We start from the raw sequence: 27,985 nt of genomic DNA on the forward strand, positions 1-27,985 counted from the left end.
CCCGTTCCTGCCTTCTCCCCATACCCGCTGACTCCGCTATCCTTAAGAGCTCTATCTAGCTCTCTCTTGAATGCATTCAGAGACTTGGCCTCCACTGGGAAAGAGGAAACTTTCTAAATGTGTTTGAGGAACATATTGAACATAGAACTGTACAGCACAGGATATTTGTGCCCACACGATACAGCACAGGATATTCAGCCCACAATATTTGTGCCAAACACGATGGCAAGTTAAACCAATCTCAGCTGCCTGCGTTTGATCCACACCCCTCTATTCCCTGCATTTCCATATGCCTATCTATCGTATCTGCCTCCTCCACCGCCCCTGGCAATGCGTTCCACCACACTCTAGAGGAAACCTATGGGAACAGGAAATAATTCAAAATAAAACAACCCAAAACTAGTTCTACTATTTCACTTGTACCTTATTTTTTATGCTTCGTATATATTCATCTCCTTTAGCAATGGCTCAATCACACTCTCTACAAAGATTGCCATAGCACCAATGGCCTTTCTAAATAAATGACTTTCATATTGCATATAATTGTCCAGTAAGAATGTATACGTCAGATTCAAGATCCTGTCCCCATTCATTGGTTACTTTTAGGTTGCATTCTGGTCAGTAACTATCCCCTACTGAGAATCTGATTGCACAAAAATCAATAAATCAGGTATTTCAGTTTGGATGAGGAGGATCCAACTACTCCACTTATGTCAAGTGCAAGTCTCTTATACATCTCTCATCCTCGCCTTCAAGTCGATCCTTCGCTTGATCTATATACTTGGGTTTGACTTGCCTGTATGTATCATATTATCAGATATGATTAGATAGCACTCAAAACAGCTGTGGACTGCACCTCTGTGCAGATGGCAATAATAAACCTAAACCTAAAAGATTACTAAAGAAAGAAACAAAGTGCTGGAATCACTCAGCAGGTCAGGCAGCATCTATGGAGAACATGGATAGGCGACGTTTTGGGTCAGAATCCTTCTTCAGACTGATTGTTAGGTGGGGGGTCGGTAAAAAAATCCACTGACGTGCTAGGTTACTCCAGTGCTTTGTGTCTTTCTTCAGTATAAAGCAGCATCTGCAGTTTCTTGTTATTACCCAAAAGATGACTGTCGGAACTCCTATGTTCATATTGTTGGATTATCACACCAGAATTAAACCAAAAGACCTCAAACACATTTAGAAAGTTAGATTTCCAACGAGGTAGATGGGAGGTCAGGACTGCGCTCTAGCTGTTGAGAGGATCGTTAAGCTGCCTTATAACAATGGGAACAAACTGTTCCTGAGTCTGGAGCTAAGCGTTTCCAAACTTCTGTACCTATTACCAGCTGGGAAAGGGAAGGAGAGGGAGTGACCGGCGTGAGACTGGTCCTTGATAATGCTGGAGACCTTACTGAGGCAGAGTGCACAGTGTAGATGGAGTATTTGTTATTAGTGGATTATTAATATTGCCAGGAATTATGATGAATATGTACTTTGGATATCTATCCCAGAGTATAAGAAACTAGCTGATAATTCTTGCTCGTATCTCTGGCTCAAAGGAGTTGTTGGCCGAGTTATGAGGTAAACTTTGCCCATGGGTTTGATGGTGAATTGTTCCTTCAAGTAGTGAGAAGCATGGGGATGGAACTGCTAACTCGGCCTTTGCACTAAAGGTGTGATCAAGTAGTGGGTTTACATTGTGCCTGGTTGCTGAAAGTTGTGTTGAAGGTATGGAGTTCAATTTACATCAATGTCTCCACCACACATTTATTTGCGGACAAGCAAGGTAAATGTCTACACTGGGGTTTAGTGGGCATGGAACCTTGCTTTGATCTAACCTCTCTGGTGATCGACATGGCATGCCCACTGCAAAGTGAAACTGGGCAGTCCACTATCACTGGGAAAGTGACAGAAGGTGTTACCAACACTGCGACAAGGTGGCACATCTGAATGACTTGCCACCAGTGCTCCATCTGGTCTTCACTTATGAGCTCCAGACCTCATCACTGCCTTGGCCCAAGTTTGGAGAAAAGAGGTGATGCCAAAAGGGCTGGAATGATCAGGGCAGCTTGCGACTAAATCGGACATCGAGGCCCAGGGAAAACTCTGCACCAATTAACAATGTGCATTGTACTGTTGCTGGGGAACAAGCAGCCATTGACCCATATCCTGCAAATTATTCAGTAACTTATTTTATTTAGGTTATACACATTTTGTGGTGGTATATTATCATATTTAGGCTCCATTTGTACAGAAATCCAAAATACATGGAGGCTCTGTGGCCAACTAAGTTCCCCAGGCAATGTAAGTGCTGTTCAGACATGTAGGCAATGTTCTGGCTTACATAGCTGAACAGCAATGAAAGACAAATACTCTCCTGAACTTCTGGAAGTGTACAGTAGAGAGCCCACTGACTGGTTTCATTGCATCCTGGTTCGGCAGCTTGAACACATAGGAACGAAGGAGATTGCAAAAAGTTGTAGGCACAAAATGCTGGAGTAACTCAGTGGGACAGGCAGCATCTCTGGTTAGAAAGAATGGGTGACGTTTCAGGTTGAGACACTTCTTCCGAGAAAGTGGTGAACACTGCCCGGCCCATCTTGGGGACAGACTTCCGCACCGTCAAAGGGATCTACAGGAGGCACTGCCTCAAAAAGGCAGCCAGCATCAGAGACCCAGATCAACCTGGTCACACTCTCATTTCACTCTTGCCATTACGAAGAAGTTATAGGAGTCTGAAAATTGTAACAACCAGGTGCAGGAATAGCTTCTTCCCAACAGCCATCAGACTATTAAACACTATGAACTCTAACTAAACTCTGAACTACACACTGTCTTTGTTGCACTGGCAGCTTTGAGCTCTATTTTATTTTTGCATTATAGTGGGTATTTTATTTATTGAACATTATTCTGTTCGAGTAATCTGTTCACAAACCTGTCCTGCTGCTGCGAGTAATAATTTCATCGTTCCAGTACTGTGACAATAAAACTCATGACCCTTTTCACAAGCTGTATATGTAAGCATTGAGGGGAGGGGGAAAATAATTGGGGAAGTAGGGGGTGCATTGCAATTTATAAACAATCCCCTGGGATGATGCAACAATGGGATATAAGGAAGAGGAGTGGCTCATCCTCAGCCGGCAGCGGTTTCAGGAGCACCCTGTGGATGGACTTTACCATCTGTTCTGTGCAACAAATCCATGTAGTTGCAACAGTTCAGCTCGCGAGCTCTGTAGCATCTGCCGGTGCCACCTGCCCGACAGGTGAGAGGGAGGAGAATTATCCGCACCCTTCAGTCAGTGGGCTATCAAATGGAGACCCAAGAGACTGCAGATGCTTGAATCTTGAGAAATAAAACAAAGTGCCGGAGGAACTCAAAGTTTCTGCAGCAGTTTGTGTTTTCCTTAAAGAGGAGTTGACGGTCTCAAGTGGAAGGTAATGAATTGCAGGGTAGAGGGAATTAAGGATGGGGCAGTGGGAATAATTGGACAATTCCTTGGGAACCAGCAATGACCTAGTCGACTGAATGGCCTCCTGTGTTCTGACTATAAGGCGAGATAAAACCTGTGAGCAACATTAATGCATTTGATTAATGTGGATGTTGTACATTGGCAGCAGGGTGTAGGTCATGTGTTAAACTTGTATCACTACAACATGTAGGAAGGTAGAGTGAAGCATTTGAAGTGATGAACATGCCTTCATTGATGGTGATTGTTGGTTGAGTGATGAGATGTGCTGCACTGAGTGGTGCCTGATAAATGTGCTATCCGCATTGGAAGTACTGGGTTCAGGGTATGTAGAAAGGAACTGCAAATGCTGGTATATACTGAAGATGGACGCAAATCGCTGGAGTAACTCAGTGGGTCAGGTAGTATCTCTGGAGACAAAGGAAGGGTAACATTTCGGTTTGGGACCCTTCTTCAGACTGGTTCAGGATGCTTTGCATCGTATTTCCAAAGACTGTTTCTGGCCTTTCCCATTTGGTCCTTCTGGTGTTTTCTGGGGATCCCTGAGAGACGACAACTAGATCTGCCAAATATGGACTGTAAATGGAGACTGAAAATATGCATGGAGCAGAATTGTCCAAGCTCGAGGCCCAGTGTAACTCCCGTGGAAAATCTCCTCTTCGTTGGGTCTACGCCTTCAGACCAACACCCACAGCCCGGAATAGTGGTGAAACTGAAACATATCCCAAATGTTTGGCCAGTTTTATGGTAAAGCTCTGAATTAGTGTATTACAGGAGCAACATTTGATTAGTAGAGGTGTCAGGGGTTATGGGGAGAAGGCAGGAAAATGGGGTTGAGAGGGAAAGATAGATCGGCTATGATTGAATGGCAGAGTAGACTTGATGGGCCGAATGGCCTAATTCTGCTCCTATCACTTATGAACGTATCACATTACCCAAATATGATAGTATCTATGAGCAGAACATCAGGTGCATTGGGAACATGCTTAGTTGGAGTATTTATGAAATTCATTTTGTTCATTGATTCTGGAAATAGCCCATTCCAAGTAATCCTAATGTGTAGGAAGAAACTGCAAAAGCTGGTTTAAACCGAAGATGGACACAAGTGTATCCATGTAATCCTAATATAGGCCTTGCATGGAATTTATAAAGATTCGAGTTACTTAGACTGGTCGTGGTCAAGAGACAGGGAGTCAGCATCAAGATGAGGAAAACAGATTGTTGGCAGTGGAACAGAATTTATATTTTCAAATTCAGTGACCTAACAAATATGTGATGAGGCTGCAGCTGTTTAAAATGGCCATTGATTTCTAGAGGGTATCATGTTGGATGTTTCATAAAAGAAAACAGGTCGACAATCCATAGGATGGTTTATATCACTTTTTGATCAACGTTTCAATCAGAATATAAACTTTGACAATGTAAAGTGTTATGCCAACCACACTGTGCATTGCTATGACTGAATGTACCCTAACCCTTCATCAAAATATCTTGAGAAATCTGTGCAACTGGGAAGTTCAGAGTTTCGGAATAGGTGGCGTTTCAATTCGACCCGAAACGTCACCTATTCCTTTTTCTCCGGAGATGCTGTCTGACCCGTTGAGTTACTCCAGCTTTTTGTTTTTGTCTATCTTCAGTTCAAACCAGCATCTGCCGTTCCTTCCAACATAAATTTAGAGTTTGGTTGTTCCTGAGACTTTTCTTGCTTGCTGTAGTCTCAAGGCATTCATTGAGGATCTGCTCCCCTGTCTGTGCACCCACCTGTGATAGACCTCCAAATGCAACCATTTATTTGTACAATCACCATTTATTCTTTCATGTCTGCTCAAGGTGATAAATAATGCAAGCTACAACATGCTGTAAATGGTTCATACAGACATGCTATTATAAAATCTACCGTGCCAATGTCGGTCTATTTTATCTGTCGCTGTGTGCTGGTGTAATTCCTCCTGGGGGTCAAAGTAGGCTAGTGCTTATGATTGCCTTTGGCCATTGACTGACTATTAAATTAACATAAGCAATTTGGTACTTTCAGCCTCAAATGATTGTTGTCTAATCCTCAATCATCTCTGAGAATATAGTTTAGTGTAGCAATATATTAGGTGTCTGTCGGAAAAGGCCAGGAAAGAGGCAACACAACAGATAAGCAAGATGACTAGGCATACCCCTACTACAATCAGTCTCAAGAAAGACCCGGCCTGAAACATCACCTGACTGTCCCGTGAACAGATGCTGCCTGACCTGCTGAGTTTCTCCAGCACTTTATACAGAAGGCTCAGCAGGATAAGCAAGGACACTGGTGTCCACAGTAATTATCCATTCATCCTACACCTTCAAACCCCCTCTCAAAATCTCACCCGTACATGTTCTCCGGAGATGCTGCCTGAACCGAGTTACTCCAGCACTCTGCCCTTTTTTTGTCAAGCAGCATCTGCAGTTTCACATGTCTTTGTTGGATGCCTTATTGCCCAACACCGTTCGATCAGCCGAGAAGGTTGTTGGCTGCAAGCTTCCCTCCATTGACGAACTGTACACGGCAAGGGCCAGGAAGCGAGTGGGCAAGATAATCTCACCCTGGCCACAACCTTTTGAAGTACTTCCCTCTGGAAGGCGACTCCGGACTGTCAAACCAGCCACAGCCAGACATAAAAAACAGCTTTTTTTCCATGAGCAGTAGTTCTACGCAACAGCCAAAAGCCTCTTTTTGCTCTGGTATTTTATTTTCATATGTTTAAATTATGTTTTATTTTTTATTGTCTACTGTATATTATGTTTTTATCCTTGCGAGCAAAGCACCAAGGCAAATTCCTTGTACGTATACATACTTGGCTAATAAAATTTATTCAATTTATTCAACACTGCTCTGGCAGTGCAACAGAAACTAACTCATCAATCTGCATTTATGTTCCAGGCTGCTTAGTTTATTTTAGTGATAGGGCACGGAAACAGGCCCTTCGGTCTACCGAGCCCACGCCGACCACCGATCGCCACACACTAACATTGTCCAGCACACACTAGTGGCAATTTACAATTTTACCAAAGCCAATTAAGCTAGTAAACCTGTACATCTTTGGAGTGTGGGGCGGCACAGTAGCGCAGCGGTAAAGTTGCTGCTTTACAGCGAATGCAACGCCGGAGACTCAGGTTCGATCCTGACTACGGGTGCTGCACTGTAAGGAGTTTGTACGTTCTCCCCGTGACCTGCGTGGGTTTTCTCCGAGATCTTCGGTTTCCTCCCACACTCCAAAGACGTACAGGTATGTAGGTTAATTGGCTGGGTAAATGTAAAAATTGTCCCTAGTGAGTGTAGGATAGTGTTAATGTACGGGGATCGCTGGGCGGCACGGACTTGGAGGGCCGAAAAGGCCTGTTTCCGGCTGTATATATATGATATGATATGATATGAACCAAGAGATCCCTGAGAAACCCCACGCAGGTCACGGGGAGAAGGTACAAACTCAGTACAGTCAGCGCCCATAGTTGGGATCAAACCCGGATCTCTGGCCCAGTAAGGCCGCAACTTTACTGCCACGCCACTGTGCTGCCCAGCGGGAAAATTATTCCAGAAACTAACTTTCCCTTGCTCTATATTTACCTTTGAGCAGAGGAATGCCAACTTCCAAGATTGTTAATGTTTTCTGTCCACAAAGTGAAGTCTGGATGCTATTTTCGCCACGTTATTAATTTTAATTTCAAAACTGTTAATTAATCATTCGAGAGATTCTTGAGACCAAAATACTGTAGCTTTTCCTGAAGGCAGATTGTGAAACTAAGTAGTTTGAAGCCTTGTTTGCATCACAACTATTAATTCAGGAAGGTTCCAAGCAAAGTGTTGTTTGAAATGGAAGCACACCATGTAAATGGTGAAATACTTCATCACTAAAGCTTCCAATTTTGGCTTCTAGTGTCATTTTTGTAAGTAAAATGATATTTTCAGCTTTCAAAATAGACCCTTAAGTTGTCACATGCTGTCTGCAACAACTATTTTTGCGGTTATGAAAGCCTCATTTTAAGAAGTGTGGAGAAATGGACAGCACCATAAAATGGGGCAATTCACCAACCTAACTCCCTCCAATTGTGAGTTGCCCTCAGAACTACCAATTTAACTCAGGTCGTAGCGGTCTTGGAAACCATCATTCGCTCAGAATGCCATACAGCACTAATATACTACAAATATTAGCAATCTGATATTGTACAGAAAATGCTGGGAATGCACAACAGGTCAGGCAGTGGATGTATAGAGATAAATAAAGTTCATTATTTACAGGTTAGGAAAGAAGATAGCTCTGAAAACATTTTGTCTGTTTCTTTCCCCATGGATGCTGCCTGACTTGCTGAACAGTCCAGCATTTTCTGTTTCACTCTCACTTGCAAATGCAAGTTGGCTTTGCTCCCACTGCAGAACCTCTATTGGAGGCAGTGCAGAAGCTGACTCCAGCAAAGTTATATGGTATGGAACTGCTATTGCAGCCTCTGACTTCTTCAGCTGGGATACGTCTCATATCAAGAGATGAGAAGACCCAAACACAGAGAAGACACAGGAGTAAGTTAAACTCAAACAGTTTCTCCTACTAGACTCCTAATAAATCACAGTACAAGGCTCAGCATGGGACAATCCAAGACTGAACAACAACAGAAGCAAAGGACAGCATTTAAATAGGGAACTCAACAGGTAACACAGATGATAATGACACTAATGACACACAAGTGACACACACACAGTGACTGTTATCTGGAGAATGTGTAAGAGTTGTAACTTAATCTTTATTTTGAGGTGTTACTGCTAAACTCTTCCCTTGTGGTTTGTAATATTATCTGAAATATATTTAGTGCAAATTGATTTTCTGCTTGTGGCAAAATTCTAAAACTATCTTCCTCCATCTATGTCCATGTATCAATCTCGGTTCATCTTTTTGTCTATATTTATCTCTTGATCTTATATCCTGTTCTAATACTGTATAGCTCCAACTCTGTTTCTCGTGTTATTTCATGTATTGATCATTATACCTGTCCTGACCTTTTACAGCACGTTTTTGCCACCATTTCCTAAACCATTCGTATTTCCTTCTCTGTCCAAGGACTGGATTTGGTGGAGAAGGTGAACTTTAGTTTTTGCCACAGATTAAAGTTTCAGTAGAACCCCCTCATACCACAAGTGGGAATCTTGCCTCAACATAGCTGGTTTCAGTGGCCTTATTGATCAACTAACTGTGGGGTTTTTTTTGCAAGCAATTTTCTCCAACTAGAACCAATACCTGGAATTTCTATCTCGTGGCCATTGTTGGTACCTCAATCGAAATGCCATTTGTGACTAAAAGTGGCTCCTTATGCAATGTTTCAGAGGTCACACCAGTGGTTCGAGGTCAAGGGGGACCATGTCATGTCTGCCCAGCTTCTCATCAGAGGTGGGTCCCATCAGGACCATGGAATGCAAATTGCATCTCATTGGAAGTGAAATCAGATGATGCTTGCCTCCAAAGCTTCAATGTGAGGCAATGACAAATATGGGATGGAAATTCCTTGAAATTCCTCTGGAATTTAGAGTGTGGAATCAGTCAACAACTGTCCAATTGGGCATGGTGCAACATCAAACACTGTTGTTCACGCTTAAACATTAAGTTGCAGCCTCACAGCGCCAGAGACCCGGGTTCGATCCTGACTGCGGGTGCTGTACGTACGGCGTTTGTACGTTCTCACTGTGACCGCACGGATTTTCTCCGGGTGCTCCAGTTTCCTCCCACATTCAAAAGATGTGCAGGTTTTTAGGTTAATAGGCTTCTGTCAAATTGTCCCTAGTATGTAGGATAGCACTAAGGTGTGGGTGATTGCTGTTGTGCGTGGACTCATTGGGCCAAAGGACCTGTTTCCACACTGTATCTCTAAAACTAAAACTAAAACTGAAACTAATTGATTAAGGTACGTACAACTTTTAACCTTTCATTAAAACAAAGCAACATTGATTACTTTTAAAATAAAAAAATAAAGGCACCAAATAACATAGAATTTACTTTAGAGACTCAGAGTCATACAACACAGGCACAGGCCCTTCAGCCCAACCCACCCATACTGACCAAGGTGCCAGTGTCTGGTCCGTATCCCTCTAAACTTTTCCTATCCATGTACCTGTCCAAATGTCTTTTAAATGTTGTGATAATCTGTGAGAGGGGAAAGATTTAATAGGCACCTGAGTTGCAGCTTTTTCACATAAAGGGTGGTAAGTATATGGAACGAGTTGCCAGAGGAGGTAGTTGTGGCAGATACTATCACAACATTTAAAAGACATTTGGGCAGGTACATGGATTGGAAATATAGAGGGATATGTGCCAAACGCAGGTAGGTGGAACTAGTGGAAATGGGGTATCTTGGTCGGCATGGGCAAGTAGGGCCAAAGGGCCTGTTTCCGTGATGTGTAACTCTGTGACTATGACTCTATAATTTAAAGATTTGATCTGAAGCTACATTTGGAACTCGCACAATTATGAGCACCATGAAGAATGAAGTTTATACAAACTGAACTAATGTTAGGTCGCGATACCCTACCCTGAAATATTAGAATGAGTGAGGCACTGTTGCCAGAGAGATACCTCTACTTGGGCACCGTCACATTCCCACTGTGGAATCACCTTGAGGTGTGGAGCCTGGAACTGAAACCAGGGGTTACTGGGTACACAACATCAGTTTAAAATCTGATTGCATTATTTTAATAATCCAGTGTTGGTTGTTTATTTGCCTGATTGCAGTGTCCAAAGCTGTTCATTATAAACAGAAAATGGATGACTACAGAAGGAAGGGGATAACGAAAGCGTGAGGCACTCTGAATTGACTCGAGCTGATGACTTGGTTTAATTTCTAATTGTCGCATCAGTCGGAGAGCTCAGACTTGGGAGATGTTTGTTAAAATATCTGCAATGCCTGCAGCTGACAGGTCCACGCGACAACATTGCCATGTATTGGTAACCTTAGCAACTGGAGTGATTTGAATTCAGCAGCTTTGGTCTCTGGAGGCACAGGAGTTTGCAATACTGCCCTGCATAATTCTATATAAAAGGGAATGTTACTTTTTAAAAACATAAATAGCCTTTCGTTGAGTGACTTAATGATAAAGTTGCAAGTGTGCCAAAATCTTAAAAGCCAAAATTCTGTCATTTTTTAAATATCACAAGAATTACATGGTATAAGCACTGATTAATATCACTTACCTACTTCATCATTAAGCTTCAGCAGGGTCTCGTCTCTCAGAGTCCCATCCATCAATCCCACTTTCAGGCACCAAATCTACCAACTTCCTTCCTCAGATTCCTCACCAGCTCTTCCACACCCGTCCCTCTGACATTTCCAAAACACTCCATCCATTATTCCCACCCTCTGACCCACACGATTCATCACTTAATGTATTTTGTCACTCTCTAATACTCCAAACCACAGCTCCACCAAATCAAGTCAAGTCAAATTTATTTGTCACATACACATACTCGATGTGCAGTGAAATGAAAGTGGCAATGCCTGCGGGTTGTGTAGGAAAGAACTGCAGATGCTGGCTTACACCAAAGATAGACACAAAATGCTGGAGTAACTCAGGGGGACAGGCAGCATCTCTGGAGAAGGAGGAATAGGTGATGTTTCGGGTCGAGACCCTTCAGTCTGAAGAAGGGCCTCCACCCGAAGCGACATCTATTCCTTTTCTCCAGAGATGCTGCTTGACTCGCTGAGTTACTCAAGCATTTTATGTCTATCTTTTCCCAAATCAATAATGGCTTCATTTGACATTGTACAGTGATGCATTCAAAACTCAACTTCAACAATAAGCAACTAATTAGCAATCCACAAAACACATTGTACAATACTTCATTCGTACCTGGAAAAAGTAGAAAGCTAAGAAATTGGATTGTAGAGCAATTTTCCTTGAAGCACAATCCCCTTAAACATTGAATTTACTCAGGACGGCTACACTGCCAGTTGAAAATGTACCAAACGTGAAAATGAACTGAGCAATTCTGTGACTGACCATTTCCTGACCTCAGATACACGCATACCAGTATCATTATCCAGATATCACACTTTGCCACTTGCACCGACAGAGATTGGAGCAGAGGGCTCCACACTAAGCCTGCCATGGAGCAGTCTGACGCAGGCCTCAGTGAAAGGACTGTTCTGCTGACATTGGGACACCTGCCTTGGTAGCTTCAGCTCAAAATGATGGGGACATTACCACCTGTTGTAGGACATCCTGTAGTTTGTGGAAGATGTTTGGGCAGCAGGCTACAGAATGCCCCACAACTGCGGTTCCCCCATCATTATCAGCTGATCTACTCATTTACTGGGGCTTCAGTGGTGATACCTCAGGCAATAACCCTTTCTTGACGATCTGTTAATGATCACGACTTTGTGGCACAGGCCACCCTTTCTGAATTTACGAATGACACACGACTTGGCGGCATTGTGAACTGTGCGGAGGATGGTGGTAGATGGTGGCAGGTGCCAGACACGATGGTGGAATAGGCAGACGCAGGGCAGATGGAGTTATGTATGTTGGAATGTGAGGCGTTGCATCTTAATAGAAATATTGAGGACTGATCATCCAGTACAAAGCCTGGGCGTTGTCTACAATGGTGCTGGAGCAAGAAGGCACAGGTCATTTCTTTTATTTCCTTAACAAGGAGCTTTTATTACAAATTCACAGTTTGCAAAATACTGCACTAATCAAAGCTGCTGTCCGTGCAGTTTGCAAACATCGACCTTCAGATTACAACATTGTCAACCATAATACACCATGATACACCATGGTCAACCATGATACACTCAAGCCCCTGCAGCGACGTGTTCATGGAAGGCATCCAAAGTCCCTGCAGACACCGCATGTTCTCTCTCCAGGGATACTCAGGCACGGACGAAGTCCGGAATAGGGGCAGGCAGTCGACTCGGGCAGATCCCTCGACTGCCTGCTGCCCGGACCATTGAATGGCCATCTTGGCCAGGTCCAGGGGCAAATTGACAGGGAGATTTCCTGAGCACCAACCCTCTCCCTCCTTACCGGGTGAGCAAAGATCGGGAGCATGGGGCTGAAAGGCAGCCGAAATGTGAAGAGCAACCCCTTTAAGGGCATCACATGTATAGGAGAAGTTTTGTGGGGGACTTTGTGTCACATTCTTGTGTCTGTGGAGGTAGAAGTAATGATGACTCTTGATTTCCTGGTCATTAGATTAGCAGGGGACCTGAGTATGGGAGGTCATTCAGAAACCTGACTCTATTTTATGTCATTGAGTAGAAGGTGCCATTGGTATTGGCTGGCAGTGTTGGCTTGTCATGAGTACTGTCAGTGCCTGAGTCACTTGCCAGTTAGCCATGAATCTGCATTGAACAGGCCGACTACAGTGGGGCTCGAGTCTCACTGTCTACAGAGTTCAAGCTTTTGTCGAACATGACGTGCAGGGCAGATGAGGCAAAATCCGGAGAAGTGTCAGGTGATTTACTTTGGTGGAATGAGGAGAAACAGTATAGAGTGTGGCAGGGGAATGAGGGTAAGCATGCACTGACCATTGAAAGTGGCACAACAGAAAATGCTGGAGGAACTCAGCGGGTCAAGCAGCATTTGTGGAGGGAATGGACAGGTGACATTTTGGGTTTGAACCTTTCTTCAGACTGATCGTAGTAAGGGGGAGTAAGCCACAAGCTACAACCAGTCTGAATAAGGGTCCCGACCGGAAACATCACCTGTTTATTTCCCTCCACAGATGCTGCCTGACCAACTGTGTTACTCTAGCTATTTGTGTTTTGCTCGAGATTCCAGCATTTGCAGTTCCTTGTGAAAATGGTTCCCAAAGCAAATACCATGCTGAGATTTTCTGGTGGATGCATTGGATATCTAAGTAAGGAAGTTATGCTGAGCCTTTATAAAGCCCTGGTCTGGCCTCAGGTGGAGTATTGTGCTCAATTCTGATCACTGTATTATGAGAAAAATATGCATTGCCAGTAGATGTGATGGGGACAGATTGTACTGTGGCCCTCAAGAGAGAAATTGTATATATATTTGGTGAAGATAAATTTGTCAGCCGCAGAGGGGAAGTAGTGAGCCACTCCAGTGAAGCTCCATCAGGGATTCAATGGGCAGAATGATCTCCTGTGCTGTGACTATTCCCTCATTACACGACATTTTTTAATCAACGTGCCTGACAAATGTTGTCTAACATTTCTGATAAAGTGGTTTGCACAGGTTTGGCTACCGAGGCTAACGCCATTGCTAAACAATGTTTCAACATCTCTGACAATCAGAGTTCAAATAGATTCAATAATTAAAAACAGAATATTATTTTAAATAATGGATCTAAATTTATTTAAAATAGATTAAAATATCAGAAATTTATAACAAATAAAGTAGGGTAAACAAAACACTTGTCTGCATTTGCTTTTTCAAATTTGTCAACTCCATTCAAATGGAAGGTCACACCGGGCATCAGGTTGAGGGAATGGATGTGAGCAGCACGGTGGCACAGCGGGAGAGAGAGTTGAGGCCTCACAGCGCCAGAGACCCAGGTTTGATCCTGACTACAGGTGCTGTCTGTACGGAGTTTGCGCATTCTCCCTGTGACCACGTGGGTTTTCTTCGGGTGCTTTGGTTTCCTCCCAACATTCCAAAGAGTAGTACTGGTGTGTAGGTCAATTGGCTTGGTAAAATTGTAAATTGTCCCCAGTATGTGAAGGGTAGCGTTAGTGTGTGGGGATCGCTGGTTGGCACAGTCTTGGTGGGCCGAAGGGCCATCTTTCAGCGGTGTATCTCTAAACTAAACTAAACAAACACTGCTTCACCTCCATCGACTTGCACAGATACCCACCACTACTGGTCCCTTGCTGTGTAAATATTGGATGGCAGTTTCTCCCATTAGTCAGGGGTGTAGGGAATGAGGAGTGCCGAATTGTCATATACTGAAGAGGGCAAGTAGGACTGAATTTATCAACAACAGCACACTGACATTTTTACATGCAGCAACTTCACAGGTCTGTAACTACAGTATGCACAGATAAGATGTGATATTAAAAAATTAATAAGTTAACAACTATAATATTAGGATGGAAATATCCATCGCTAGAGCACACAGCTACAAGGTGAGAGGGGGAAAGTTTAAAGAAGATGTGCGGGGCAAAGTTTTTACACAGAGGGTGGTGGCGGCCGGCAACACACTGCCGGGGATGGTGGGGGAGGAAGATACGATAGTGGCTTTTAAGAGGCCTTAAGAGAGGCACGTGGATATGCGGGGAATAGAGACGTGGATCACGCACAGACAGGGAAGATTAGTTTAATTTATCATCTTACACATTGTGAACTGAAGGGCCTGTTCTTGTGGTGCACTGTTCTATGTTGTGTGTTCTACAAGGTGTGTTTAAACGGTGTTTGTTGCATTGTAAAAAGGTTCCAATGCATTCAGCAGAAGCATCGTCAAAACATTGCAAGTTACCTATAGGCGACCAAAAGCCAATTCAAGCAGATGTTTTATGAAGAGTTGAGAAAGTCGTGCAATTGACTATCCGCATACATGTGAAAACCAATGTGCAGGCAGATGAGGTCAGTTTAACTAGCCATCATGTTCGGCACAAACCGTGTGGGCAGAAGGGCCCGTTCCTGTGTTGTACTGTTCTACGTTCAAGTGCACAAACTTAGGGCAGCACGGGGTGGTGGTAGAGTTGCTGCCTCACAGTGCCAGAGACCTGGGTTCGATCCTGACTAGGGGGTGCTTGTCCGTACGGAGTTTGTACGTTTTCCCCATGACCACGTGGGTTTTCTTCAGTTTCCTCTCACACTCCAAAGACGTACGGGTTTGTAGGTTAATTGGCTTTGGTATCAATGTAAAAAATTGTCCCTAGTGTGTGTAGGGTAGTGTAGGATAATGTTAATGTGCAGGGATCGCTGGTTGGAGCGTACTCGGTGGGCTGAAGGGCCTGTCTCCGCGCTGTATATCTAAACTAAACGGAACTAAACTAAACTGCAGTCCTTCATGCAACCATTAGACGGGAATGGGGAATTACTCAAGGCCGGTAATTCAGTTTGGCCTTCAGACTGAAAGTGTCCTTGGCTTCATGATGACCACCATTGCTTGAGAAGGGTAACAGCAGTATATTTCATGCCTCATCATTCCTGCCCCACACCTTCAACATTGAAAACAATGCCATCTGCGTGGCACACAGTTGGTGCTACATTTTAAATATTAATCACCTGTGATTATTGCTGTTCAGGAATCACTCAGCCGTTTAAAAAGCCATTGCAGCAATCTTGTTCCAGTAATGAGGTCATTTTTTCCCATTCTTGCTCGGGTACTATTCTTCCATTGTTTCATTAACTCTGAACACTGTTCCATTGATGAATGAGAAGATTATGTTTTTTATGTCCTGTAGGCTGGCGTACAGGTAGACAGCTACTTTCACCTGCAAAACTTGGTAAATGGCTAAAGAAAATCATTCCAGCTTGGGGAGCTTGCAACTCAGCAGAATGAATATTGACTTCTCTAACTTCAAATAACCCTTGCTTTCCCTCTCTCTCCATCCCTCCCCCATCCCTAGTTCTCCGACCAGTCTGGTTGTCCTCCTGATTACATTTTATCTTTATATGCCTCGTTGTCAGCCTCCCCTAGCTAACAGTGATCTATTCTACATTTTCCTTGACTTCGTCCCCTTTGATATCTCCCTTCCATACCCTTCCATATCTGTGTCTCCCTCTCCCCCGACTCAGTCTGACCCGAAATGTCACCCATTCCTTCTCTCCAGAGATGCTGCCTGTCCTGCTAAGTTACTCCAGCATTTTGTGTCAATGTCCAGTCTTGCTTTCTCTGGTGTGCATGCACAAAGGACTTTTGCTCTCCCTTCAACTCTCTGGTCATTATTCCACACGGATTATTTCTGACTAAAGAAATTTATCCTCATCTTCTTAAAGGAACGTCCTTTTATTCTGAGGCTATGATCTCTAGTCCAAGACTTTCCCACTAGTGGAAACATCCTCTCCACATCCACTCTATCTGAGACTTTCACTATTCAGTGAGTTTCAATGAGGTCCCCCCTCATCCTTCTAAACTCCAGCGAGTACAGGTCCAGTGCAATCAAACGCTCATCATATGTTAATCCACTCATTCCTGGGATTATTCTCGTAATCTTCCTCTGGAACCTCCAATGCCAGCACATCCTTTCTCAGATATGGGGCCTAAAACTGCTCACAGTCCTCTAAATATGGTCTGATCCGTGCCTTATAAAGCCTCAGCATTACATCCCTATTTTTAAATTCTAGTCCTCTCAAAATAAATGCTAATATTGCATTTGCCTTCCTTACGACTAATTCAACTTGCAAATTAACCTATTGGGAATCGTGCACCAGCACTACCAAGTCCCCTTGCACCTCCCATTTCAGAATCCTCTCTGCAATTTCTGAATCCTCTCCCCAATTGACGCCTTAAATGGCACAATCAGTGTATTGTATTGCTGTGGGTTAATGACCAAATCAGGGTCTTCACTCTGAGTCTATTCCTGGTGGAAATGTAGAGCACTAAGGCTACTTACTGAGAAATTAAATGTTAGTCCCGTCGTCCTCTTGGTCACTTGCTACCTGAAACGTGCCTATTAATACCCATGTATAATTTAACAGTGTTTGGCTGTTGTACAGTGTTGAAAATTAGTAACCTTGGCACAGGACTTGACATGAAGGGAGGTCATGTTGGAGCCGGGCTGTCATGGGCACAGCACCTGATGCAGCCCAGGGATATTGTGGTCACTATATGTACGGCTCCCACAGTGTATCTCGCCTCGAGGTCTCTTCATCATTGAGATACGACAACATTGGGGAAGTTCTACATAGAAACATAAATAGGTGCAGGAGTAGACCATTCGGCCCTTCGAGCCAGCACCGCCATTCAATATGATCATGGCTGATCATCCAAAATCAGTACCCCATTCCTGCTTCCTCCCCATATCCTTTGATTCCGTTAGCCCTCAGAGCTCTATCTAACTCTCTCTTGAAAACATCCAGTGAATTAGCCTCCACTGCCTTCTGTGGCAGAGAATTCCACAGATTCACAACTCCCTAGGTGAAAACCACAGATTCACAACTCTTTGGGTCTTTGGGCATACGAGTAATTCATTATTAAGATGCATTTCCTTCGAAAATTTAGATTTCAAATAAAGCCAATTAAGTGCAATCAGATGGAGGGAGATTAATGTCTATTTCTCATGTTTTGTAATCTTTCAGAATTTAAGATGGTGTGAAAAGTTGGGAGGAAGATTGCACCTTGAATTTAAAGATTTGCTGCCTTATCCACATGGGAGAATGAAGATCAGCGAGTCACAGCAAGCAGCCGCACTCAGGTAATGCAAGAGGGGCATGGCTTGACATTTAATCACAGGGTTTATGTTACAGGGATATTCCTGGAAGGATAGATTGCAATGCTGAAAAATTAACTGGAAACAGGGCCAGGGGAAGTTCATGCCTGGGAAACGAGTCAAAACTTCATTTGAAAACTATGTTCACTGCTCCAGACGAGAAGTAGATTTGACTATGTTATTGAACAAACTAAGTGGAAGGTGTAGGTGTGAAATGCAGTAAATGTTGAATGATGCCACTCCTGAAGCATTTGAATCAAAGTTATTGTTACTGGGAGAGGGTATCTCTCTGTGGAGTGCATGCACAATCTTCGCCCTGGGATGAACAATATGGACATGGTAGGTGCTGATTGTATCAGGGCTGTTTGCTGTCTCAGGAATGTTCTGAAGCTGCTCTTCGTAACAGACGTTGAAGACAAGAAACTAACACTTCGGAGCACTGAAGGGGAGATCAAATCTTTTTTTTTAGTGATGCAGCGCTGGTACAGACCCTTTGGCCCACCGAGTCCGTACCGACCAGCAATCCCGGCACATCAACACTATCCTGCACACACCAGCGTCAATTTACACTAACACCAAGCCAATTAACCCACCAACCTGTACATCTTGGGAGTATGGGAGGAAACCGAAGATCTCTGAGAAAACCCTGGTGGTCACGGGGAGAACATACAAACTCTGTGGAGATAGCACCCGTAGTCAGGATCGAACCCGGGTCTCTGGCGCTGCAAGTGGCGTAAGGCAGCAACTCTAGCGCTGCGCCACCGTGCCGCCCATAAATCTCTGTTCCAAGCAGATGGCGGTGTTGGCACGGCCTTTCTCATCGCGGTACAGATGAATGGCACTGAGCACAACGGGGATCGAAGTGGTGTCTCGGCTTTGGGAAATAAATGTGTTTGCCGAAGGGAAAGAGAGACACAGAGAGAGTGAGCCGTTCAGGGCCTGCGGTCACCTTATTGAGAGACATCATGAGTTTTATATTGAATGGGCATTGATATCTTAGAGATCATAAGAATGAAGAAAATAAGAAATAAAAGCAGGAGTAGAATTTTCGACCGTTGGACCTGTTCGACCTATGTCCAATGTTCATTGGACATAGACACAAAATGCTGGAGTAACTCAGACCCAAAACATCACCCATTCCTTCTCTCCTTCAACGATCGCCGAGCCTGTGTTTGGTTTTGCCGATGTAAAGAAGTTGACATCTGGAGCAGCGGATACAATAGATGAGGATGTAGGAGGTGCAGGTTCACCTGCACCTCTACCAACCTCATCTATTGTATCCGCTGCTTTAGATGTTAGCTTCTTTACAGCGGCGAAACCAAACGCAGGCTCGGCGATCGTTTCGCTCAACACCTTCGCTCAGTCCGCCTTAACCAACCTGATCTCCCGGTGGCTGAGCACTTCAACTCCCCATCCTACTCCCAGTCTGACCTTTCTGTCATGGGCCTCCTCCAGTGCCATAGTGAGGCCCACCGGAAATTGGAGGAACAGCACCTCATATTTCGTTTGGGCAGCTTGCAGCCCAGCGGTATGAACATTGACTTCTCCAACTTTAGATAGTTCCTCTGTCCCTCTCTTCCCCTCCCCCTTCCCAGTTCTCCCTCTATCTTCCTGTCTCCACCTATATCCTTCCTTTGTCCCGCCCCCCCTGATATCAGTCTGAAGAAGGGTCTCGACCCGAAACGTCACCCATTCCTTCTCTCCTGAGATGCTGCCTGTCTTGCTGAGTTACTCCAGCATTTGGTGAAATAAATACCTTTGATTTGTACCGGCATCTGCAGCTATTTTCGTACACTAATATATTACTTTTATCGGCACATATGCCCTGTCCCGATGGACAAATAATTATTTTTTAACCTAGAGCTATCAATGACCTGAGCCCTAATAGGAGATAAACGGGGTTTCTTTTGCATTGTCAAAGCCAAGGTTAAAAGGGACTTTGACCCTTAGACAGGTGTGATGTGGGAGGGTCAAGTACAAGGGCTCCTGGCAACACCCTCGGTCCAGGCGTTACATGTGTTGGATTACATGATCATTTGAACGAGGGCACACAAGGTGCCAGCATCAACCGGCATCAACACCAGCATCCACTGTGCCCTAATGGGAGTAGACAAGAGCTGGACTGATCATTGTCCAATCCATCCAGTTGTCTCCATCAACCTGCCCTCAATATTACAATATCAGTTATATTGATTCTTCGTCAACACTGCTGATGAAGAATCAATACAAAGGGACACAAAGACCCAGCAAAGAAACACTGATTTGCCTTAGGCTCAGAGCAAACTGTGTGAGCATGTTCTCATAATAGTTATTGATTAAACACCTGTATTTCTAGTTGTGCCATTGATTGGCCACGTTGTGCATTCAGATTAAGTCACTTTTAGCTTTAACCTTTATCATTTTCTGTGATTTGAACTTGTTCACTGATAGCTTCCACCATTGATCCTCCCTGCTACAAACCTGCAGCCTGCTATTACAAATACTGCTTGGCTCCATAGCTTTCACTTGACACATCATATGTATAATTTTACCTCAGCAGAAACCTCCCTTCTCATTTACTTTAAAGTCTTAGCTCCAGCCAGCTAACAGCTAAACATTATCGGAACTTTTTTGAAGAGAGTCCTAGCCAGCCCAACCTCTCCCTTATAGCTTAGGCCCTCAAGTCCTGGCAGCATCCTCGTGAATCTTCCCTGCACTGTTTCCAGCTTCATCTTCTGGTCTCACTGTTCTTTCTTGCTCCCCTTCCCTCCAGATGGAACAATATCCTTCAGGCCCCTCTGGTCCTTACCATTCACCCCACCAGCCACATCCAACACCTTATTCTCCAACAGTTCCACAGCAATTCCAGCATCTGCCGTTCTGTGAGTCTCCCACACTCCAAAGGCGTACAAATTTGTCGCTTAATTGCCTTCGGTAAAGATTATGAATTGTCTTTACCTAGTGTGTAAGATAGTGCTTGCTTTATGGGGATTGTGGTTGACGTAGACTCGGTGGGCCGAAGGGCCTGTTTCCAAACTGTATCTCTAAACTAAACAATACAATACAATACAATACAATACAATATATCTTTATTGTCATTGTACCCAGGAGTACAACGAGATTGGGAATACGCCTCCCATACGATGCAATAATTTAAGTAATTAACAGCAACCCAACGAAACGAAACAGTTGGAACAGTTTTTAGACAGGGTAAAGTGCAAGTTGATCTATGCGTTGTGGCCATCCGGCTCAGCAGGACCGGTTCATAGCAGCTATGGCCCTGGGGATGAAGCTGTTCCTGAGTCTGGAGGTGCGGGCGTAGAAGGCCTTGTATCGTCTGCCCGATGGAAGGAGTTCGAACAGACTGTTGCAGGGGTGTGAAGAGTCTTTGTGGATGCTGGTGGCTTTTCTGAGGCATCGTGTGTTGTAGATGCCCTCCAAGTCTGGTAGCTGTGTTCCGATGGCCCTCTGAGCTCTATGGACTACCCGCTGTAGAGCTTTTCTTTCTGCCTCCGTGCAGCTGAGGTACCACACAGGGATGCCATGCGTTAGGATGCTCTCTATGGTGCAGCGGTAGAAGGTCGTCAGCAGCTGTTGGGGTAGACCAGACTTTTTCAGTGTTCTTAAGTAGAACAGTCTTTGTTGTGCCTTCTTGACCAGCACAGCAGTGTTATTGGACCATGTTAGGTCCTCCGAAATGTGAGTGCCCAGAAACTTGAAGCTGGACACTCTCTCCACACTGTCCCCGTTGATAGACATCGGGGCATATTCCCCGTTATGTGACCTACGGAAGTTGATGATCAGCTCCTTGGTCTTGGTGGTATTTAGGGACAGGTTGTTATCCGAGCACCAGTCCGCCAGGTTCTGCACCTCCGCTCTATAGTTTGTTTCATCCCTGTTGGTGATAAGCCCGATCACCGTTGTGTCATCTGCAAACTTGACAATGGTGTTGGTGTCGAATGCAGGAACACAGTCCTGTGTGAAGAGGGAGTAGAGCATGGGGCTCAGAACACAGCCCTGTGGTGTGCCGGTACATTTCCTTTCCTCCCCTTGCATTAATTTGAATTATTATTTAGATTATTTTGAAATGCAGAGATTTAGTTGTGTGGTTTTGGTCATTGCCGATGCACTGTAAGTGAGATTGACATTGAAACCAGGAATTCAGCCAGTTGTATCTCGAGTGAATACCTTAAAGCAAGATTCCTCCAGGAGTTATTTTAAAGAAGCGTTTTACAGCAAATCAACACTCAACTAAACTTTTATACACAAAAGACTGCAGATGCTGAAACTTGAGTAAGACACAAACTGCTGAAGAAACTCAGTGGGTCAGGCAGTATGTGTGGGGTAAATGGTCAGACAACGTTTGGGTCGGGACCCTTCTTCAGACTGATGAGTTTACAATTTATTTTGCACGAGTTAACCTTTCAGCCCTGTTGATTACTGTTAGCTGAGGAGTGAGCTGATTTATGGCCTCAGAGAAAAGGAACAGATTTTTAAGATGTCTGTATGTCCCAAAACACTTTATCATCTTTTTAGTGTTTTTGGAATGTTATTACTGTTTCAGGGTAGGAAGTTTTAGTTTTAGAGATACAGCCCCGGAAACAGGCCCTTTGGCCTACCGAGCCCGCACCGACCAGCGATCCCCGCACATTAACACAACCTTACACACACTAGGGACAATTTACATTTACACCGAGCCAATTAACCTACAAACCTGTACGCCTTTCGAGTGTGGGAGGAAACCGAAGATCTCAGAGAAAACGCATGGGTCACGGGGAGAACATATAAACTCGATGCAGACGGCACCCGTAGTCAGGATCGAACCCGCTTCTCTGGCGCTGTAAGGCAGCAACTCTACCGCTGCGCCACCGTGCCACCCTGCAGTCTGGCAGTACAGTCTTAAAAACAGTGTGATCACGAACTGATGATCCTTTCTCATAATGTAAAAGGCAGGGAATGTTGGGCAGAAGAATCTCCCTCTTGAAAGGAAACCCTCAATGTTATTTAACACCTTGAGGAGACGGGCTGAATCTTAGATCAATGTCTGTTCTGAAAGATGACATTTCCAATAGAACTGAATTTTGTTTCATACTGAGTATTCAAGTCTACGGGGGTATCAAAAACTATGATTCTCTGATTCAAGGCCAACATTGAGACAAAGCTGATCCCATTAGTGTTTTGCAACAGTCTTCCAACTGGATAATCTTCAGGCTGCATCAAAACGTTGTAAAAATCTCAGTGAGTTCACATTCTTGATGTTCAGTGCGATGTTGGTAAAAATGCTTTTAGAATGACCAAGCATTGGAGAACAGAGAAACAGGGGAAATAGGGAAAGAGAGTCCAGAGGAGGTTTATCAGAATAATCCCAGGGATGATTGGGCTAACATATGATGAGCGTATGACGACACTGGGCCTGTACTCGCTGGAATTTAGGTGAATGAGAGGGGAACTCATTGAAACTTGCTGAATGGTGAAAGGCCTGGACAGAGTAGATGTGGAGAGGATGTTTCCACTAGTGGGAGAGTCTGGGATCAGACGCCATAGGCTCAGAATAAAAGGACGTACCTTTAGAAAGGTAATAAGGAGGAATTTCCTTAGTCAGAGGGTTGTGAATCTGTGGACTTCATTGCCACAGAAGGCTGTAGAGGCCAAGTCAATGGATATTTTAAAGGAGGTGATTGATAGATTCTTGATTAGGATGGGTGTCGGGGGTTATTGGGAGAAGGAAGGAGAATGGGGTTGGGAGAGGAAGATAGATGATTGAATGGCGGACTTGATGGGCCGAATGGCCTAATCTGCTCTTATCAATTATGAATTTATTAAACTGTGCCTTAGGTGATGCTGAGGGATCAGTATCCACACCACTGATTTAGGGATTGTTACAAAACGCAAACAGCTTTGCCACAATGTTAACATTGTCCGTAAACACAACTATAGCTAAGATTCCGTTTCACATTCAAACCAAGAAAGCAGAACGGTAAAAGAGGTGATTTGAACACAGGAGAAGCTAGGCTTTTTCAGGAGTTAAGGCGGTGTTTGTACAGAGAGAAGCAGCTGGCATTCCCAATCAGCGATCAGACCTTCCAGCATTTTCTGTTTTACTTTAAACTATCAACATCTGCAGGATTTTGCTTCCAGAAAAGAGACGATTGATCAATTGCCACAAATGAGGGAAATCAGTAGTTTGCAGAATCTAGAATCGTGCGGTACAGAGGTTTACTCAGGCCACCGTGGCTGCGTCAGGTGAAAAAACTGGTTGTGGTCATCGGAGGCAAATAATCCCAGCGGCAGAAACCCCACGAGATTTGCTCCTCAGCTCCTTCATCCCACCCATTGCCAGCAAGCAGCAAAAAAAAGCTTTACACTGTACCTCGATACACAAGACAATAAATTAAACCAAACCAAACGTACCCAAACTAAACCAAACTAAACTAAATTAAATTAAACTGAACTAAATTAAAGTAAACTGCCACATCCACCTTGTCAGTTACGGAAATCTTCTCTGATGATTGCACATGTCCAGTGGGATTGGCAGCCCCTCAAGTAATGAAGCAATTCATGTCTGCAGGCAACAAACCTGGTCAAAACATTCAGGAATGAATCGATTTATGAAGTAACTATCATGCAAACCCGTGTCAGGCAATGACTGTCTCCAACAAGAAACAATCTTAACACTTCTTGACACACAGACAATCAAATCCTACATCAAGGACAGACCCTAAAATGCTGGAGTAACTCAGTGGGACAGGCAGCATCTCTGGAAAGAAGGAATTGGGTGATGTTTCGGGTTGACCTTCAGACCTGATATGTCACCCATTCCTTCTCTGCAGTGATGCTGCCTGCCCGCTGAGTTACTCCAGCATTTTGTGTCTATCTTCCGTGTAGTCATAGAGTCATAGAGTGATACAGCCTGGCAACAGGCCCTTCGATCCAACTTGTCCCACCTACCTGCGTTTGGCCCACATCCCTCCAAACCTGTCCTATCCATGTACCTGTCTAACTGTTTCTTAAACATTGGGATAGTCCCAGCCTCAACTACCTCCTCTGGCAGCTCGTTCCATACACCCACCACTACCATTTGTGCAAGAAAGTTACCCATGTTATTCCTATTAAATCTTTTCCCCTTCACCTTAAACCTATGTCCTCTGGTCCTCGATTCATCCACTCTGGACAAGAGACCCTGTGCATCTATTCCTCTCTTTCATCCTCCCTCCAAATCACACACATCTTCACCTGGACATTTATCGCCAAATCTTCATAGCGACTGGGTTAAAATCCTGGATCTCATTGCTCAGCCACATGATACTGTGTGAACGAGGGAGATTCTAAAAGGAAGCTCATCACTAAGATCATAAGATCATAAGAGATAGGAGTAGAATCAGGCCATTTGGCCTATCAAGTATACTCCACCATTCAATCATGGCTGATCTATCTCTCCACCCTAGCACCATTCTCCTGCCTTCTCCCCATAACCTCTGACACCTGTACTAATCGAGCTTCTGAAGGACACTCAGGGATGACATCAAATGTTGATCTTACCTCTCACACCCCTATTCCACAATGAGCTGTCTAATTAGTCCCTTACCAAGAGGTAACTTACCAAGTCTTTCAGATATCTCCTTCCGAACCAGCATTCTGTTGCTGAGAACACAAAGTGCTGGAGTAACTCAATGGGTCAGGCAGCATCTCTGGTGGACATGGAAAGGCAATGTCACCTAGCCATGTCCTCCAGAGATGCTGCCTCCAGCACTTTGTGTTCCGTGCAAGATTCCAGCATCTGCAGTTCCTTTTGTCCCCATTCTGTTGCTGACACCGATAGCTTGTTTTGTTCCCTAGCTAATACACTGACTTCATGTTCACAGTAAATTATTTTAATCATTGGAATACCAATCTCAGTAACGAGAGAAATTTATACTGCAAAAACGTGTGAACACTTTCGACATCAATGTAAAACATTAAATTGAGGCAATTATTGTTGCAGAAAGTTGCTGGTTTATTGTTGCAGGGATGAGATTTTATGTTGATGAATCTGAATATATATCGGGTGATTAGTGGAATGTGGAAGGAGGCCTATTCCGTTTCATTAGAATCAGCTTTAGACGTGCGCCCCAATCCCAGTATTGACAAAGAGTAGCTGTGATGAAGCCTAAAGTTGTCAGTTGTTTCTGTGGATGTTCGTTGCTGATGCACCATCAGTGGCTGTGCCTGGCTCAGGGACGGGCCGGCACTCTTCAAGGTCTGTCGGAGATTTTACATTGGTGGTGATTGTCTTGTTTGCCGTGTCGTTTGTTAACGATCTCCATTCCCATCCAAATCTGAACGTGTGCACTCTAGTCAAACATCATCTAGGTTGGCAGTTCTGTGCGAGTACAAGGGAGTGCTGTATTGTTAGACAAGCTGCTTCTGATGTGCAACATTTAACTGTCAACCCCATAGAGTCATACAGTGGACCGCTGGGCACCGCGGGGGATTGGATGTATCCTGGATGGGGATTGTAATATAATTGTATAATAGTTTCAATTGGTATATTTGTTTGTATAGTATTCTGGTGGTGGGTTCTGTTTTGGTTTTATTGTATTGTATATATTATTTTAATATTTGAATAAATATTTTTGATTAAAAAAAAAAAAATAGAGTCATAGAGCATGGAAACAGGCCCTTCACCGCAATGCCGACGAAGATGCCCCATCTACACTAGTCCCACCTGTCTGGATTTAACCCATATCCATCTAAACCTTCCTATCCATGAATACAATACAATACAATACAATACAATACAATACAATATATCTTTATTGTCATTATACCCAGGGGTACAACGAGATTGGGAATGCGTCTCCCATACGATGCAATAATTTAGGTAATTTAGACAGCAGCAACCCAACGAAACGAAACAGTTGTAACAGTTTTGGACAGGGTAAAGTGCAAGTTGATCTATGCATTGTGGCCATCCGGCTCAGCAGGACCGGTTCATAGCAGCTATGGCCCTGGGGATGAAGCTGTTCCTGAGTCTGGAGGTGCGGGCATAGAAGGCCTTGTATCGTCTGCCGGATGGAAAGAGTTCGAACAGACTGTTGCAGGGGTGTGAAGAGTCTTTGTGGATGCTGGTGGCTTTTCTGAGGCATCGTGTGTTGTAGATGCCCTCCAAGTCTGGTAGCTATGTTCCGATGGCCCTCTGAGCTCTATGGACTACCCGCTGTAGAGCTTTCCTTTCTGCCTCCGTGCAGCTGAGGTACCACACAGGGATGCCATGTGTTAGGATGCTCTCTATGGTGCAGCGGTAGAAGGTCGTCAGGTCTGTCCAGATGTCTTTTAAATGTTGTTATTGTACCAGCCTCAACTACTTCGTCTGGCAGCTCAATCCATATACCTAGCATCCTCCATGTGAAAAAGCTGCCATTCCGGTCCTATTAAATCTTTCCCCTCTCACCTTAAACCTATGTCCTCTGATCTTTGACTCTACTACCTTGGGAAAAAGAGTGTGTGCATTCAAGAGTCATGAGACAGTCAAGAATGTTTTATTGTCATATGTACCAAAACGGAACAAAGAAATTTTTACTTGCAGCAGCGCGACAGGTTTATAAACTCAGTACTCAATGGATAATGCAGTAAATACTTGTTATAACAGACATTAGGGGGGGGGGGGGGGGGGGGGAATGGTGTCTGTTATTGCCGATTGTCCACTATAACCAAGTAAGGTATTATCATTGTGCGTAGTAGAAACGAAGAACTGCAGATGCTGGTTAATACACAAAAGGACACAAATTGCTGGAGTAACTCAGCACGTCAGACAGCATCTCTGGATAACATAGATAGGTGACATTTCCAGTCAGGACCCTTCCTCCGATTGATTCAGTCTGCTGAGTTACTCCAGCATTCTGTGGGGTTGCACTTTAAAGCTGGGCGCTGATACTGCTGATCTTGGCCACAGTGGGCTTCCCTCCCCTCTCACCAGCTGCCCCTTCTTCCTGTTGGCCTTCGCTGTTGAAAACGCGCACCACCAGATTCAGGGACAGTATCTGCCCAGCTGTTATCAGCCAACAGAATCATCCTACCACAATCAGACAGCAGTGCTGAACTACTATCTACCTCTGATGTCCTTTGGACTATCCTTGATCGGGCTTTGCTGGCTTTACCTTGCAGTAAATGTTATTCCCTTATCATGTATCTATACACTGTAAATGGATTGATTGTAA

The 27,985-nt window shown here is 44.2% G+C and overlaps 1 protein-coding gene across 1 annotated transcript in view; it reads left to right on the forward strand.

Moving 5' to 3' along the window:
- LOC144604802 (potassium voltage-gated channel subfamily A member 3-like) overlaps nucleotides 1-27,985 on the forward strand; it is a 123,752-nt gene that overhangs the window by 50,452 nt on the left and 45,315 nt on the right. The window contains exon 3 of the mRNA XM_078419466.1: nucleotides 17,680-17,795. The gene's annotated coding sequence lies outside the window, so the exon portion shown is untranslated. The remainder of the gene's footprint in view (nucleotides 1-17,679; nucleotides 17,796-27,985) is intronic.

This window comes from Rhinoraja longicauda, chromosome 23 (assembly GCF_053455715.1).
Source record: "Rhinoraja longicauda isolate Sanriku21f chromosome 23, sRhiLon1.1, whole genome shotgun sequence".
NCBI lineage: Eukaryota > Metazoa > Chordata > Chondrichthyes > Rajiformes > Arhynchobatidae > Rhinoraja > Rhinoraja longicauda.